The sequence below is a fragment of the Balaenoptera ricei genome, chromosome 16, assembly GCF_028023285.1.
Source record: "Balaenoptera ricei isolate mBalRic1 chromosome 16, mBalRic1.hap2, whole genome shotgun sequence".
NCBI lineage: Eukaryota > Metazoa > Chordata > Mammalia > Artiodactyla > Balaenopteridae > Balaenoptera > Balaenoptera ricei.
The window spans coordinates 14,112,907-14,126,157 of record NC_082654.1 but is presented as its reverse complement, the minus strand read 5'-3'; positions in this window follow the sequence as shown (position 1 = coordinate 14,126,157).

Below are 13,251 nucleotides of genomic sequence, written 5' to 3'. Positions count from 1 at the left end.
ACTGATCTTTCTATATATTGAGCTCAACTCTGATTCCTCTTTCCTTTAGATATTTTAAAAAGTGATCAAGGGAATTCCCTAGCGGTCCAGTGGTTAAGACTCGGCACTTTCACTGTGCCGCCAAAAAAAAAAAAAGAGTGATCTGCCTCAGCCCCTCCACTGCTCATCTCCTCTTTGTCCAGGCTAAATATCTTCACATCTATTATGAGGCGGTGTGGCAACTCTGGAATTAAACTGCCTGCACTCAAGTCTGGCTCTGCCACTTAAGCATAACCTCTGGGCCTCAGTTTCCTCATATGTGAAATGGGCATAATAGTAATAACCTTTACTGCATAGGCTCATTGTGATGTTTAAATGGCAAAGGCATTCGGTGAGGGTTGGCCACTAGTGTAGCTCCTCACGGGGTCTGCTTTCCATACGTGCAACCCACTGTTGTCCCTCCCTAGATGGGTGCCATTGATCACCCCTGCTGTTGGATGGTCACCCCTTCTGCAGCATCACCCCTCTGTGTTCAAGCCAGTCCAGAATGCAATGGGACTGTTCCCTCCCAATCTGACCATTTGCTCTCTGGAATAAACCAGAGTCTGAGTGGGAGAGAGAGAGAGGCTTGTCACCAGATTCATGGGGAAAGCGGCCCTTTTCCCTTTGACCCTACTACACCTGTGACAAAGCACACTTTGTATATTTGTCTCTAGCCTAAGTAAAAGAATAGGACACTCACAACCATCAGGAAAATGATTGTATCCCCCAAGATCAAGAACAGAAGGGCGCAGCTTCTGCTTCTGTGCATGAGAGTGGCTTGTGGCAGACCATCTCTCCTACTGAAACCAGCAAGGAAGGCTGAAATCAAATACAAAACCCCTCTGTATGAAGGCATTAGAGAGCTGTTGAGACAACCAGGACTTAAGCAGGCAAAAATCTCAGAAAGGGGGGAATTGGATGGTGAGGTGGCTTGACATTCTGCTGTCACTTTTTGCGTTAGGGAATTTGTTAATTCTGGACATGAAGCAAGGGGCCGAGGGTCCAATGAAGGGCCCAGGCAGTGGACTGCTACAAGGAGGCAGAGGAACAAGCAGAGCCTCAGGAAGCCTCCTGAGAATGGAGGGATTAAACAGCAGGGATTTGTGGGGGCCTGTGTTTCTTCTGAAGAGGAAGGACAGTTAAATTAGCCCAGCACACTTCTCACTTCCCCCTGTGAGACACTTGCCAAGCTCTGAAACTGACAGAGGAAACGGGAAAGCTTAGCAGGAAGCTTTGAAATGCCAAGTGGAGTTTCCAACAGCCTTGAGATGCTAAAACAATGAAGATTAAAGTCAGACGAGGCAGAAGCTTGTAAGGAATAGTCTCGCCTTTTCAATAAACTACGAAAAACCCTAAATTCTTTTAACGTGCTCTTGCAATTATGCAGTATGTTTATGCAGTCGACTTTTGAACCCAAGTACAGGACTTTAAATGTATCCCTGTCCCATTTTAATTATTAGCAGTTTCAGCTCTTTCTGGACTTTTGGGACCTCTGTGAACCCGGCAGCCAATGAATCAGCCATCCTCTCCCAACTCCGAGTCACCTGTAAATCTGGCCAGAGTAATGGATTTCCTCTGCGTCAGACCCAAAATACAATAATAAAACAAACAAGCAATCAAACAAAAACCCTGGGAGGGAACTGGGAGACTAGCACCTTGCTTGACACGAGCTGAGTCGATTGTCCAAAATAACGTTGGCAGGGTCAGAATTTGCCATTTCCCTTTTGACTGTTCCCTCCGGACATCGCTCTAAAGCCGCCAGGTGCGAATTCTCACTTTTCATTGTGTTCTGTCTGCTGCTCACCGTCTCCTGAGGATGATACTCAAAACCAGAAAGCTTGTTTGTGGTTGGAAGGACTGCGTTCCTAAGCAGTGCATCTATCGGACAAGATGGTTATCTCCACAGGATTCTTGTTTCTGCTCTATCTCTCGGCTTCTACGCTCCCCCACGATGAAGGAGTTGGGCTAAATTTATATTAACAAACATTTATTGAGCATTTACTGTGTGCCAGGCACGGTGCTGAGCTCTTTAACTGTATCGTCTCAATCAAGCCTCTTAAATATCCTCTTGGGTGGATATTGTTTCTTCATTTTAGGAGAGAGGAAACAGAGGCTTAGAGAAATTCTGTGACTTACATACTGGTGACAGAGTCAGTGAGTGACATGTCCAAAACTTGACTGCCATTTGACTGCTTGGCCCTCATGCTTAACACAATTAGTTTACCCTGCTTAGGTGATGCCTGAAGCCCCTTCCAGCTCCAAGCATCTTTTCCTTCTGAAAACGTTTGTATCATCGGGTGCCCAACAGAGGAACGACTGACTGTAAGACTGACTGTAAAATCCCCGAAACCGTTGTTCTCCCTGTTCAGCTGGCATCTCCAGAGGCAGAAGACGCCTGGCCTGTCTCCGGCACCCCTGCTCTCAGAGCAGAGAATGCAGCCACGTGCCAGGCCAAACGATGCTCCAAATTATCGTGTGATTCATGCTCTCTTGACCTTTTCTCAGAGGCCCAGAGATTTCAGTAGCGCCCAAATCATCTCCCTGAAGGAGCAAGCAGAGGAGGCCTTTCTATCTCAGGATCCTGACTTAGTAGCACACTGCTGACGTTATATGGAGTGATCCGAAGCGTAAAAGTACCATCTTGCTCACACGAGACAACTCTGATGTCTAATTCAAGTGGCCTGTGCAGCCGTGGCCTCCGGGAAAATCTGCCACTCACAGTAACTTTTTTTTTTTTAAATGGAGGGTTTCCCTTCTTTTCAGGGTGATACAAGTCTTTCTAATGAGAAATACCAAGCTTAAGGTTGCCTCAAATCTTCAACAGAGTTTTTGCTACATGGCTTAAAAGACTCCTTCTGATGCTGGAGCTTACAAAGTGCTTCCAACTACCCGTTTGCTCAGCCCCTTTATTGGGACTGAGTTTCTTTTTCTGATGGGGAAAGCCATCCTTGGGCTGTTTTAAAACAATTCCCAAATGGGTCAATGAAGTGGGGGGGAAATCCGGTCACCTGAAGAAAACAGAATTGAAATACTATTTCAGCCATTCAAGTCATGACATCCATGTGTAATATCCTTTCACCCATATATATGTATCAACTATACTGCTGAATGTTGGAAATGAAATCTACAGTTTGCCAGAATCATCTGGATTATTGTGAACTCTAAACTATATTCCAGTGGCAGGCAGGAGTAAATAATTATTGGAGGCCATTCCCTTCCCCCACCATCCAGATTTGTTTATTTCATATTTAATTTTTTTTTAAGAATTAACAAGGGAGAAACGCCATCTGCCATTTTTGCCTAGGGATCTGGAATTGAAACTTTCACTGCTAATGGCTTGTGATTTTCCCCAGCTCTCCAGAAGCTTCAGAGATCTAATTTTTTCTAACAAAGGCTTTGTCTGCAGTGAATGAACCCTGGCTACGAAGTCAGCTTGCTTAAAACAATGGAGCTACGCAGACAATAGGAAAGAAGGGGCTGGCTTAGTGTGCTGAGTGCTAACCCCACACAGCCATCTGCGGTGATCTGAGTCCAGCCACCCCTGACACCATCAAGTTCAGGGATAGGCTGGTCTTCTATTCATTCATTCCTTCCATGGCTCTGGCAGAGGAAATCCAACGGGGGGTACGGCATCCTCATATCTACACATAACAATTCTCTGTTTAAGGTTTCTCTGTGCTCCACACTCCTAAGAATGTCAGGCTGCCAATAGAATGAAGAGAAGGGTAGAATCAAAACCGTTGTTCGAATATTTCAGGCTCATTTTCCTCTCCCTCCGCAATGCCCCCCCCCAAAAAAGAAAACCAAAAACCTCTGCGTCAAAAGTGTGAGCCATTCAAGATAATCTGCAGGATATGAAGATGGTGCAAGATCATCTCACTGTTTTCCCTGCAGGAGCTGAAAGCAGTAGCATCGATTTGGTTGCCCAGGTCAGACACTTGGCGGTCATCCTGGATTTCACACCACATCCAATCAGGCACCGATTCCTGTTGACCAGACCTCTGCAATGACGCTCTCGTCTCCAGCTTCCTCTTCCCCTCCAGTGTCCCTGCCCCCGGCCCAGTCCTCACTGCCTCTCACCTGGGCTACTGCCATCAGCCCCATCTGGCCCCCCTGCCTCCTGCCCCTCCCCTCGCCATGCACTGCCATGGGTTTCTCCAAATCGGAACAAACCTGATCACATCGGTCCTCTTAAGAACTTGGGTGGTTCTCCCTGGGCTACAGGATAAAGTCTCGACTCCTTGCTCTGGCAGATGACCCCATCCCGGTCGGGAACCTATGCGCTTTACTGTCCCTCTTGGCCCCTTGAGGACTGTGCCTCAGCCCTGTGAGGCAGACCAGGGTCTGGGCCAAGGCGAGGCCCACTCCTCAGGGGAAGCCCAACTCATCCACTGGTTCTTTACTCTGCTCAGCTGCTCGACGCCAACTGCAATGTCAGTGACACCGGGAAGGGGGACACAGACACATCTCCAAACACTGCCCCCATCAAAGGGGATGCCACAGCTTGTCCTCACAACATATAGTGGCCTGATGTCCCAGAAGGAAAACTGCAACTGTCAGAGACGGGAAATGTTACAGCAGGGAACATGGCAGTACGTGATCTGTAAATCATGGTTCTGTTCAATCAGTGAGTGTGAAAATCAAAATTTGTCTTGATAAGATAGAAATTAAAAACAACAAAAATAATAATGGATGGTAAATGATGGAGAGATTACCACACCATGTGCCGGTGTACCTCCTAGAGGGATGGACAGTCACACCTGCCGGCAACCCTCCTGGGTCTGTACCTTGCCCTGGTCTGTTAACCCTTTGCAGCCCTCGCTGCCTGGGGGCTCTCACCTCCTGTCTCTCTGGGCCTCTCCAGAGTTCACAGCTCTCTGGGACGGATCCACAGAAAGGACCCCACTGACTCAGGAACTCCTGACTTTTCCTCTTCTTCACAGACAGCTCCACCGTGGGCAGCCCAAACCCTGCATCCCATGAGTCTATATTCCACCCACAGTTGTTATTCACTGGTTCCAAACTCACTTGCCTTTTCCCAGCTCCAAGATTCTGCTTTTGCCATCCTTTCCACCCCCAAATGTCCATCACCCACCTGGGGACCCTCCAAACTCCTCTTACATATATGGCTCCACTTCCTCCTGGATCCACCAACCTCCCATTCCCAGCACACAGGGCAGAACTGAGCCCCATCACATGTTACCCAGGTTGGGTAGGAATGATCCAGAGAACAGTGACAATATGGGGGAAATCATTACATTAAGTAATACGTGTACTGGAAATGTACCTCCTGAGGGAATTTGCATGTGATCAAACATGTTTAGAAATGATTAATATGTGTTGAAGTGGTAGAAGTAGGTTGTAGGTTGTACTGGATCTGTTGCATTAAAATCAAACAAATATGTCTTAATTAGCAAAATGCAGAAAACCAATACAGTTTCTGAATTTTGACAAACATTTTAGTCAGGAAGACACTTGTCAACACAGGAATATCAAAGAAGAAGAGTCATTTTGCCATTTTAGGGACCACGACAGAGATGGGAGGCCCAGGGTGGAGCTGGAGACTAGTGCACAGGACAGGCGCTACGACCACCTGAGGAGGGATGCAGGGTGCGCCTGGCCTGTGAGATGACTCAGGAGTCGTACCTGCCTGTCGTTTCCACCACTGCTGTGGCCACAAAGACCACGAATACACGTCAGTGCTCAGGGTTCATCAGCCATGGCCAATCAGGCCAATTCGCCGTAGCCGACTCCCCTCCTCCAGGGAAGACCTTCATCATTCGACTTCCAGGGCCCATGCGTTTCCTCTTCCTTCACTGGCACAGCATCTCAGACTTTTCCGTTTCTTGTTTCTCTTCTGCACGAGCTCTAAATGTGGGTGTGCCCGAGGCTTTAGTCCGCAGACATCTCTTTTCCATCCACACTCTCTCACTGAGGGAGTCTCTTCCAGTTTCTTGGCTTTAAACAGCATCGATGTGCTGATGACTCCCACACCGACATTTCCAGCACGACCCCCCCCACCCGCCACTTGCACGTGCAATGGGTGACTCTGACAAACAGGCCCCCTCACCTCCCCCTCCTCCAGCCGTCTGCACCTTAGTAACCAGTGACTTCATGCTTCTAGTTGCTTGAGCCAAAAATGCCGGCATCATTCCTACTCGCCTCTTTTACATCCCACATCCAGTTGCCAGAATCCCTGAAGACTCCCACTCCGACCCCTGCCTGCTTCTCACCATCTCCACCCGTTGCCCTAATCCAAATCAGCACTGCCTCCCATCTGTACCTCACAAGAGTTTCCTAACTGGTCTCTCTGCCTACCTCAATCCCCAACAAAGTCTATTCTCAACACAGCCATTGGGATCCTTTAAAAGTATGTTAGATCATGCCATTCCGCTGCTCAAGATCCTCACTTCCTGTCTCAGAGGACAAGCTGGAATCCTTGACCGTGGCCTACATAGCCCTCCCTGGCCTCATCTCCCAGCTATGTGGCCTCCTTGCTGGCCCTCTAACACGCAAGGCAACACCTACCTCAGGACCTTTGCACTAGCTGTTCCTCTGCCCAGGATGCTCTTGCCCCGGATAGCCACATGGCTTGATCACTTACCTTCCTCGGGTTGCTGCTCAGATGTCCCCTTCTCAGTGAGGCCTCCCTGGACTCCCTATTTTCAGTTCTAACCCCATCACTCCCTATCCCCCATTCAGCTTTAGTTTTCCTCTGTACCATTTATCATTTGAAATATTTGATAAGATTCTTATACACACACACACAAACACACACACACACATGAATGTAAGTTCCACAAGGACAGGAATTCGTATGTTTTATTCACTGCTGTATTCTCATGTCTAGAACAAATGCTAAATAAATATTTGTTGGCTGCTTTGTGACTGCACATTGGTTCACCTGTGTCACTTGCCATCTTGACTGCGTGGGAAGAAGCCTGGGGCCTCAGGGGGGCAGGATGGCAAGTCACATCCTACCACAGTACCCACTGTGGGACATGACAGCACTGGATTGACCTGTCCACATTTTCTGTGCCTCTCACATCTCAGGATCCCCAGAGCCTACCATGGGGCTTAGAAAAAATGTGAGTAAATACTTGTTGAATTAATGAAATCCAGATAATTCAGGCCAAAGAGGAACCTGAATTAAACGAGATAATAAGAAACCACAGATGTGTGTTAAAAGACCCCTTTTCACGTTCTGCCCATCCTCTGGCAACTGCATCACTATGTGCATAGCAGCAGTACTTCACTGCGGGTACAGGAAGTCATACACCTAAGTTGACCTGATGACGTGGAGTTTCGGAGTTTCTGCCCACATTCACACTTGCTCCCATCACTGTCCACACGTGAACTTTCTCCATCATGAGTGCAGGGGGCTCGGGATAAGTCATCATACACCTTGGATTCTAGTCTTCCCTCCACACTTACCAGCCTTAAGTATGACTTTAATCTCTGTGATTCTCTGTTTCTTCATCTGAAGTTAATTCTCTTACAATAAAAGAATAACTGGCCTGTGAGTTTGGTAGAAAAGATTCAGGGATGGCTGTTAAAGGAGATTTATGGTTTATGAACATGTAGAAAGCAAAGATCACTAGGACCCACAGTGGACTCACAGAGGAAAAGCTGTCAGATAAAATTGTTTCCTTCTTTGACAGGATTATTAGACAGGTAGAAATGAAGTACATCAAGGATTTAAGAATTCAGTAGGGCATTTGATAAATTCAGTGGGGTTGACATATGGATTGGATGCAAGGACTATTGAGCTGAGTGCAAGAACTATTAGGTGGCTTGGGGACTGGCTGGATATTGTTTTTCGGAGATTGAAATTTGATGATCCCAGAGAGAGGTTCTGAGCTCAGGACCTCAAGCCTCTATCCTCAGCAAAGTCCTGTTGAACCTTTGTATCACTGGATTGAATGAAAACAAAGAGGGTATGTTCACTATATTTGGGAATAGGCTGGGAGACAAAGATATCATGACCGGGATCAGAATCAGCATCCAAATCAATCTCACTCATAGACTAGAGGTAATGCGCTGAATCTAAGAATATGAAATGGAAAGGGTAATGTGCTACCTTTGGCTCCCAGAGCTACTTGTCCAGGCATAGAATGAGGGAAGCATGGTACAGTGGCAGAAGACTTGAAAACGTATAAAGGGTTTTTGTTGACATAAGTCACTTGTCATCATATGTGATGTTACTGTGCCTTCACCCTACCCGCCCTTTCCAAACCCTTCCCACAAAAAGCTAACTTTGTCTTGGGTTACAGTCATGGAATTGTATCTACAAGGGTAAGGTGGGCATCCCACTGCGTTCAGTGCTAGTCTGATGGTTTTAAGGACCACATTGTAAAAGGGATGTGAAATGAGCAATCCAAATGTGAAATGTTTAAAATTTCATTTATAATAGCATCAAAAACAATAAAATATTTAGGATTAAATTTAATAGGAGAAGTATAAAACTTATATATTGAAAACTACAAAACATTGATGAAAGAAATTAAGAGAGACCTAAATAAATGGAAAGATATCCCATGTTCATGGATCAGAAAACTTAATACTGTTAACATGGCAGTACTCCCCAAAACTGATCTCTAGTTTCAACACAAGTTCTTTAAAAACCTCATCTGGCTTCTCTGAAGAAACTGACAAGCTGATTCTAAATTCATATGGAAATCCAAGGGATCCAGAATAGCCAAAACAATTTTGAAAAATAAGAGCAAAGTTGGAAGACTCACACTCTGTAATTTCAAAACTCACCACAGAACTTCAATAGTCAGTAGTGTGGTACTAGAGAAGGACAGACATATAGATCAATGGAATAGACTTGAGAGTTCAGAAGTAAACCCTCACATGTGTAGTCAATTGATTTTTGACAGGGGTGCTAAGACAATTTAGTGGGGGAAAGAACAGTCTTTTCAATAAATGGTACTGGGACAACTGAACATCATACAAAACAATGAAGAAGGACCCCTGCATCATACCATACACAAAAATGAATTCAAAATGGATGGAAGACCTAAGTGTAAGTGCTAAAACTATAAAACTCTTACGAGAAGAGATAAAATTTACGAGAGAAAAACATAGATATAAATCTTTGGGACCTTAGATTAGGCAATGGTTTGTTACACATGACATCAAAAGCGCAAGCAAAAAGAAGGAAAAAAGGATAAAGTGGACTTAACCAAAATTTAGAACTTTTATGCTTCAAAGGATACCATCAAGAAAGTGAAAAGATAACCCACAGAATGGGAGAAAATATTTGCAAATCATATACCTGATAAGGAAGTTGTATCTAGAATATATAAAGACCACTTACAAATCAATAATAAAAAGATAACACAATGTAAAAATGGGCAGAGGATATGAATGGACATTTCTCCAAAGAAAGTTTACAAATGGCCAATAAGCACATGAGAAAATGCTAACATCTTCTGAAAAGCAAATCAAACTACAATGAGATATCACTTCACGCTCAGGAGGATGACTATAATCAAAAAGACAGATTAACAGCTGTTGGCCAGAATGTAGAGGAATAAGAAGCTTCATACACTGCTGGTTGAGATGTAAAATGGTGCAGTGGCTTTGGAAAACAGTCTGGCAGTGTCTCAAAAAGTTAAATATAGGGTTACCATGACCCAGAAATTCCACTCCAAGGTATATACTCAAGAGAAGTCAAAACAGGCATCCACACAAAAACTTGTATGTGAACGTTCACATCAGCATTATTCATAATAACCAATAAGCGGAAACAACCCAAATGTCCATCGATTGACTAACGAATAAACAAAATGTGACATATACATACAACGCGATATTACTGAGCAATAAAAAGAAGTGAAGTACTGGTACATACTACAACATAGATGAACCTTAAAAACACTGTGCTAAATGAAAAAAGCAGTTACAAAATGCCACCTCCTGTATCATTCCACTTATATGAAGTATCCAGAATAAGCACTTAGTATCAGAGAACAATTAGTGTTTCCCAGGGCAGGGGTTGGGGTGGGGGGAATGGAGACTGACTGCTACAAGAAAGGGAGTTTCCTTTTGGGGTGATAAAAATGATCTAAAATTGATCTGGTGATGGTTGCACAGCTCCGTGATACACTAAAAGTCATCGAATTGTACAAGTTAAATGAGTGAATTGTATGGCATGTGAATTATAGCTCAATAGAATTGTTGTTAAACGGGGAGCATATCAACAAACTGGATCTCAGAATGACAAAAGGCTGTAAAATCGCATTCTAAGAAGCAAAGCTGAAGAGACTGGGGGTAAAACAGAAGAAGTTATCTTCAAATATTTAAGGGCTCAATGTGGAAAGGGAATTAGATGCTCTGTGTGGTTCCTAAGCAGACTCTGCTCCTCCTTCTGGACAGCTCACTGCCCCCCCATTACACCCCCAATATCTCCTACACATTTTCGTGTCTCAGCTTAACTGTCACCTCCCAGGGACGCTCCCCCAACTCCCCTTCCCCGTCATCTTTGCTGTGCACTCCCACTCGCAATGACATATTTATTTAATGACTGGGTTACAGTCTGAGGACCTCACGGAATTACCAGCTCCATGAAGGGAGCCTACAGGCTTCCCGTGCACCATTGTCTCCCTAGAATTTATCACCGTGCCTGGCATGTATGAGGCACTTAACACGTATTTGTTAAATGAATAAATGAACAAGAAACATAACTGTCAGAGACTACAAACAGTCTACAGAAGAACTTTCTGAGAGTCAGAGCTGCCAACAGATTTGATAAGCTGCCCTGAGTGCCCTTGTGCCTCTCTTCACGGGAACTGTTCAAGCATGTGGGAGACAGAGGCGTCAGAGAACAGATTAATGCACCAAAGAGATGGTCACATGGGATTTCTTTCTCTGCTGTTTGAAAATCTCATATACAGTTCATGTGCTCTGGAAAAATCCTGAAAGGCAGATAACAAAAGCAATTAAATCAAATCAATCGAAGCACCCATAATCTCTCCACCACGCCGCAGCCACAGGTAACAGAGCACATCCTTCCGGACGGTGGCAACACAGCATTTCATTATGTGGACAAACGCTACTTTAGTTGATGAGGGATTATGAACATCTCATAACCTTTCACCATAGCTCACACTTATTGGATGCTTAATTGGTGCCAGCCACTCTGCTAAAAACTTCATGTGCATCTGATTCTCTTAAAACCCACTGAGGTGAATACTTAATATTATTCATAGTTCATGTCACAGATGGAGAAACTGGGGTGTAGAGAATCACATAAGTTTCTCAAGATCACAGACTAGCAAATGGCAGAGCCAGTTCAGATCCCTGAAACCTGACTCCAGAAGGATTCCACTGATGTCTGTTGAACAATCACTGAATGAATGAATGAATGAATGAGTGCTCAGCTGCCCACATAAGGGAGAACTGAGCTTCTCTTCACCAGCTGCTTGGTTCTTATCTCAAAAATGCTCTAAATCTTATGTCACTCATCCCTTTATGGGTCACCCTATCCTAAGGCTAAAAATGGGGTCACTTAACAGCATAAAGAGCATTTCTTTGGCTCCAACTCCCACCTGCTACTGGGGGAGTCTTCCTCCAGGGGACCCTCAAATACCTCCTTGGATGGGCCTCTGTGCTGTTTCCCGTCGTCCAGGCTTCTGTCACCCGAGGAGCCACTGCAGGGCCCTCTCCGGGCCACTCCGGCCACCCGCCTCCCACACTGGCTGAAGCTGACCGGCTCCCGCAGCTGCTGCAACATTGCTGCATCCACTTCGAAGGTGCAGTGCCACCTCCTGCTGGGACGGGTGCCGCCGGTGCTGGTGCCACCGCCACCGCCAGTGCTGGTGCCACTGCCACCGCGAAAGTGCCACCAACACTGCCAGCGCCGGGCTCACCGCCTCTGCTGCCGCTGCCATCAGGTTGCTGGAGTCACCGCCTGTGTCACCACCGTGGGGCGCTGGCCGGCTCCCACCGCTCTCAGAGGGGGAGGCACGTGCGGGAGCGGGGGGGTTCTGTCGTTGCCTGCTCAAGCCCCAGTCTATAGGCAGATGAGGGACAGACTGAGGGACAGGACATCACGACATACTCAAAACGACCCTCTCCTCCGAGGAAGCGTCACTCTGCACTACCTTGGGATTTCCTGGGACATGACGGGTCCCTCAGGCAAACAGATTCCCAGAAAACGCAACTCATGTTCCCGACATCTCTACATATTCCCGACATCTCTACATCCCATGGGGAGACAGTGAAGGCCAAGCTGGGAGCTGCTTCCCACTCACCCTCTCTTCCCCTCCACTACAAGGAGGCCGAGACACACGTTTGTGGCTTATCTTTCAAAATCCACAGGACCTCATGGTATGCACTTGTGAACTCACCTTACCCTTGACTTCACCCTGGTTCCCTTCCACACCTGTTTCTCAGATGTATCATTCTTATTATTGTATTACATGTATGTCTGAAAGTCCCTTTTGGAATAAGACAGAAGAGATTACAAACGTAAAGGAAATCAAATGAAGAGCATACGTATACACGTTTTAAAAAGGAAAGTCCATTTCTAAATTTGGTGTGCGTCAATGGGGATTTCTTTCTGAAGACTTCAAATAAGCAGAAATTGTTGACCAAAGGACTTGGTAGTTCCAGGTGAAAAACAGGGCTCTCTCAGGACGCCTTACTGAACATGAATTACAGAATGATTGTTCATTCTTTATCCTTTGTAGACAGACATTAAGAACACTGCTGGGCATGGCTGATCCTGGGTAAAGGGGGCCTTCAGGGCCCCCAACCTTCCTGACCCTCCATCATCTTCAGCCCAGAACGTCTTCCTTAAAAGAGCACCTAGGCTCTCGCTAAGCACTGGGTAGGCCACAATAGACAATTCATGTTAAGGTTTTAATCTCAAAACTCCATGCTTTGCAGTCAGAGGGGTCACATAACTCCAAAGGCAGGACCACGTACATAATTTACAAGGCCCAGCACAAAATGAAAATGAGGGCCCTAACTCAAGTTATCAAGAATTTCAAGTGGGATAGGGAGGGTGGGAGGGAGGCTCAAGAGGGAGGGGTATGGAGATATATGTATACGTATAGCTGATTCACTTTGTTATACAGCAGAAACTAACACACCATTGTAAAGCAATTATACTCCAATAAAGATATTAAAAAAAAGAAAAAGAATTTCAAGATGGCGACAGCAGAGCATTAAGCCAAGCACAGGGCCCCATGCAACAGAGGAGGTCGGACATCCAAGCAG